General features: G+C 42.8%; 1 pseudogene across 1 annotated transcript; it reads right to left on the minus strand.

The window, feature by feature from the left end:
- Positions 1-1,444: 1,444 nt before the first annotated feature.
- LOC308248608 (nicotinamide phosphoribosyltransferase-like) lies at positions 1,445-3,515 on the minus strand (annotated as a pseudogene). The gene is made up of 3 exons: positions 2,814-3,515; positions 2,044-2,626; positions 1,445-1,622 (listed from the first exon to the last, which is right to left on the minus strand). The product of its transcript is annotated as a nicotinamide phosphoribosyltransferase-like (transcript).
- Between the last annotated feature and the right edge of the window lie 1,414 nt (positions 3,516-4,929).

A 4,929-nucleotide genomic window follows, 5' to 3' on the forward strand; every position in this document is an offset into this window, starting at 1 on the left:
ATTCGGCGGCACCGTGCGGCCAGCCTAGAACCGAGGTGGAAAGGACCATACATAGTGCTGCTCACAACACCGACTGCAGTGAAGGTCGATGGCATCGCCGCCTGGATCCACGCTTCACATGTCAAGCCCGCGCCACCACCAGACCCAGAGTGGAAAGTGGAAAAAATGGACAATCCCCTCTAGCTCCGCATTCACCGTGTTCCTGCTCCTGTTGGCGCACCTCCCGCCGATAAGTAGTCCTAACCCTCATATCCACCCTGATGGGTCCCCTTATTATACTACTTTTAATTCTCACTTTGGGGCCCTGCATCTTAAATCGCCTAGTCACCTTCATCAGGGAAAGAATAAGTGCTGTACAGGTATTAGTGCTCAGACAGCACTACCAGTCCCTCCGCCAGGGAGACAGCCTCGGAGAAGGGTACATAGAGACAGAAGTTCCATGATTAGAACTTACCAAAAAGCAAATGGGGGAATGAAAGAATAAAACATATTTTCTTTTTCAAGCCCCGAGTAAAGAGCAGACAGAGCAAATAGTGCTCTGACAATGGGAACGAGACCCTTAAAGCTGTCCCAGGAAACAGCCCCAGACAGAGCAAATAGTGCTCTGACAGATAAGATATGAGATTACCAGATGGGACTGTTGACTGAAAACTTAAGCCCTGTCATTAAACATGTTATTAACGAGCCCTGTTGGAATTTCCTGGCGGCTTTGTCCTCTCTTCCTCCCTCACATGTGTGACCCCTCCCAATGTGTGATTTTTGCCTTTATAAGCCTGTAAAATTTTCTGCTCGGGGCTCGTCTTCGCTGCTCTAGTGTGAGTTACGAGTCGAGCCCCAGTGCGCTGGAATAAATCCTCTTGCTGTTTGCATCAAGTGACGCCTCCTGCGGTTGATTGGGGTCGCCGTCGATCCGTGGGACAGAGTGAGGGTCTCCCTCAGGGGGTCTTTCATGCTCATAAATATCATGAAAAGTTGGAAAGACTGTTAAATCACTGAAACTTTATATAACTTAAATATATCATACACAACCTTGTTTGTACAAAAATATAAGTTAAACATAAAGCCATCATGATAATTTTATGCAAATCTGTTTTATGTGATCTTTAGTTATTTATAAAAGTTCCTCAGTTCTGTTAAGAAAATATCAATACCAGATTAAATTACTATCTATTGGCAAAGGGCCCTAAAAAGCTTACTTTAACGTTAATCTTTTATGTGGTCAAGAGCATTGCCTAATTGAGATCACCTAAACACTGGGGGAAAAGGTGCAGTATGTCCATAAACAAACAAATAATTTGGCTGTAATGTGTCATAAAATAAAGAAACCCCACACATCTGTACAATGAACATTATATATCACACACTCACCCACACTGGAGTATACCTGTGTGCGTGTACAGACACACGTAGAGGCAAGGGCACACACCCAGTCATAAAACAAAGCCTAATGAGGTGCTGCTTCCAGTTCAATATTCAGCTTTGCATTTTTTTATTTCTTCATCAAATAAATAGCTTTTTGTCACCTTCCCATTCTTGAAGACAGGATGGAGAAGATCATTCCTCAAGGTCTCCTTTTCCTTCCTCAAGTGTAACAAATCTCTTGCTGGTGTTTTATGTAAAGGCTAGAGGCACGATGCATGAAATCCGTGCAAGGGTAGGCCTTCGCAGGCCCTGCTGCCTCAGCTGCTGTCTCACAGCCCCAGCCGCCACGGAGATTGCCTAGGCCCTCGTAGCCCCTGCTTCGTCAGGAAGTTCATCTGGAAGGTCGTTCAGAAGGACGTCTGGACGGTTGTTCTGCTGTTTGGCCGTTTGGTCAATTTGCATATTATGCTTTTATTATTATAACTAGTTATTATAAAGACTAGAGGCCCAGTGCATGTATTCGTGTATGAGTGGGGTCCAACAGGCCTGCCCCAATCAAGGCCAATCAGCTGGGCCGGCCAGGGGGTGGGGCCGTGAGTAGTTGGCTAGCTGGCCACCCCCTGGTTGAACTCTGGGTTGAGGGGACAATTTGCATATTAGCCTTTTGCTATATAGGATAACTGACCTTTTTAGGAACTTTTGTTGGGATCAGCAACTGGGTCCTGGAAAACATTAACCCCAAGGCCATTGGTTACAACATAACTACCCTTAAAGGAACAATTCAAGAGATCTCTTGTTAATTTTTGTAGCAAAGCTCCACCAGAATCGAAGGCAACATTACCAATACTCCATTTGTTTTGCTTCAGGCCTTCTACAATCTCTTGTAAGGTATTAATATCTATTCCATCCCCTTGAATAACTTGAAGATACGGTGGCAGCAACTTGTAGCCCTTTGAGTTCTTAGTAATAGGGGATTTCTTACTTAAAGTATCCAAAACCTTTAATACAGTGTCAAGAGGATTTCCAGAATCAGGTTTGATTATTAGTGGTGCCTCTGAACTTCTTGATACTATTAAATGTCTTAGATATTCACCCCATATTTTCCCACACGCATTTTAAATGTCATAACTATCGCTGACCACAGATACAGGCACTGATGAAAACTGTGTTACTATATGTTCAAAAGCATCTTTTTCATGGTCTTTCCCCCAAGCTGTTATGGTACTGTGTTCTGCCGCTGGAATAGAATAGCCTGGAACAGGACCTTTCATTCACAGTATATATATAATTTCAGAGAGGAAGGGAGAAAGATAGAAACATCAATGATTCTCATTGATGATGAGAATCATTGATTGGCTGCCTCATGCGTGCCCCCAGGCATGTGTCCTTGGCTGGAATCAAACCTCGGACCCTGTGGTCCACAGGCCAATGCTCTATCCACTGAGCCAAACCGGCTAGGGCACAGTATTTTTTAATTAAAGCAATTCCTGCTACTGTATCCATTCCTCTAAAGTTAACCAAATAAGCAGAGCTCCTATGCCAGCAGTCTCTTGGGAAGCGACTCCTCTATAGCCAAAATACATGCAACTTGTATTCCAGACCAACTCAGTTACCAGATGTTTCTAACAAATATTTGGCCAATATTTTCTTCAGCTCTCTAGAATTTGTGGCCATGGTGATTGGATTCCAGGACTGAACAAAAATAGTCTCAACCCAATTTATAAGCCAATTACAATCTGGATCTGTGTTTTCCACTGTGAAGAGAACATTTCCTCTGGGAATGACAGAACCCTCAGGAATAGCTTTTACTTCTACTGGAAGATGCCCAGGGCATTTCTCAAGAATGTAATTCCATACTTTTCATTAAATACATCATCTGGGAAATGCTCTATGGACACCTCTTTGGCTTCCCGGATCTTGTCTTTGGTCACTACTTTATCTTCTAAGTACTTATTAAGAATGTACTGCAACCCATAAAATACTGTTTCCTTGTATTTCACCTTCCTTATTTTGGAGTTTTCTGTCTTCTTTTCGTGGCATTCAAAGTAGGAATAAACTTTGCTTGTGTTGGGTGGGTATTGTTTATAGTGAGTAACCTTGTAGGCGTCAGTGGCCAGGAGGATGTTGAACTCGGCTTCTGCCTCAGCATTCATCTCCGGCCAGATAAAGGGGGCTGCCTGGCACTGCTGCGAGGAGGGAGAAAAAATGGGCTTCACCTTCCTCTGTCCCTTAAGTCACTGCTGGTCAGAGGGGGAGGTGAGGGGGAAAGGGAGTGCAGAGGCGGGGCCTGAGGAAGTCTGGACAGTGGCTTGAGGTGGCAGGGGTGGCAGGGGCTAGGGTGCATGCAGCTGGCAGTAGGATGGCCTCACCTGAGCTCCCTGGCCTAATTTTTTAGTGACGAAATGCATTGATGATAAATATTTGGACCAATGGATTTTGATGTAAGAGTTGGAAACATTCATAACATTGTTTCAGGTTTCACATGGCCACTAACCTTTAAAAAACTACCACTTGTTATGTTTTGGTGTGGTATCAAAGAATATCCACAATGATCTGAAAAAGCCATTAAAATGCTCTTCTGTTTTTCAACTATGCATGTGTGGGATGTGGCCGAATTTTCTTTATCTACTCAAGCACAACAGCAAATTACAAAAGATTGAGTACAGAAGCAGATGTGAGAATCCACTATCTTCTATTAAGGCAGACATTACAGAGATTTGTAGGAAAAATGTCACCTTTTTCAATGTGGCACATTTTAAGGTTTTTGGCCAGTGATGCAGGCTGTGAAGGAATTCACAACTAAAAGAAGAAGTAGTTTTTACTTTTCCCAAAGGGAAAGAGCCCTTGTATTTTTAATCAATACATGAGCAAAGAACAAAAACTTCCCTCCCCAACCCCCCCCCCCCCTTTAAAGCCTTGGCTGCTGCTGCTAGGTGACAAGGACGGTTTGGGCTGAAATTGAGCATTCATTAGGGGCGTTGTCCATTAATCTTTCAGGAGGCAGTCCAGACAGATGTCTTAGGGAGGTGTCTTATCAGTATTTTCCCTAAAGCATAGTAACCTCCATCTTGTATAAAAAACTGCTGTTTGAAACTCTCTGCTATTGTTAGATAGTCCCTAGTCCTGTAAACTCTGTCATTGTAAACTCTGTCACTTTAAGACAGTCTCTTATTCTATAAAATGACTTTGTTTTTAGTTCAAATAATAGAAAATGATAAACTTAATGGTCTGACCTTGCAAGCTAGCCATCGAATGTAATAGACTAATATAGACTAATACTGATAATAAATACCATATTCTTTTGACAAGTACTAACTCATTATGTATTCAAGGTTACAACTGTCTGTAACAAGAACTCACACAGAGGGCTATGTAATATCTGAAAACAAAGAAGCTCAAAAAGTGTAAATACGGGAGACTTCCTGCATGTGTTGCTCAGAGATTTGGAAGAGACACTTCCCTCTGGGCCACGCGCAATAAATGACTCCTAATTAATTGGCTCATTGAGGCGTCTTGTATCTCATTTGTTGATTTACGATACAACATCCCCAAGTCTATAAAACACGC

Source organism: Plecotus auritus (assembly GCF_963455305.1).
Source record: "Plecotus auritus genome assembly, chromosome: 1".
Lineage (NCBI taxonomy): Eukaryota > Metazoa > Chordata > Mammalia > Chiroptera > Vespertilionidae > Plecotus > Plecotus auritus.